Genomic DNA, 431 nt, shown 5'->3' on the forward strand with positions numbered 1-431 from the left:
GGAGAGTCTGCAGGAAAAGAGGTGGGGCTGCAGGTGTGTGCTGTGCCAGAGAGGGAGTGTTGACTCTGTTGGGATTTCAGTCAAACTGGTGAGTACCTTCAAATTAAAATCCTTCACTTTTTAAAGATGTCAGACACATTATGAAAAGATCCCTACAGAGATAGAGCTTTTAGTCAAAGAGTAAGATCCTTTTAGTTTAACATGAAACAGCCCCGAAATCACCATCACCAAACCCACCAGACTCCATGTAAATAATCAGGACTTTTAGCGTGTATAGAGCCAGCATATTCCACCAGACTCCATGTAAATAATCAGGACTTTTAGCGTGTTTTAGTTCTACCTTCACCAAAGTAAATAATCTGAATATTCTCCGTTTAACATTTGAAGGGTTCCTTCCTGTTTTCAGGTGATTCAGTTCAGTTTTTACATTT

The sequence above is a fragment of the Sander vitreus genome, chromosome 2 (assembly GCF_031162955.1).
Source record: "Sander vitreus isolate 19-12246 chromosome 2, sanVit1, whole genome shotgun sequence".
Taxonomy (NCBI): Eukaryota; Metazoa; Chordata; class Actinopteri; order Perciformes; family Percidae; genus Sander; species Sander vitreus.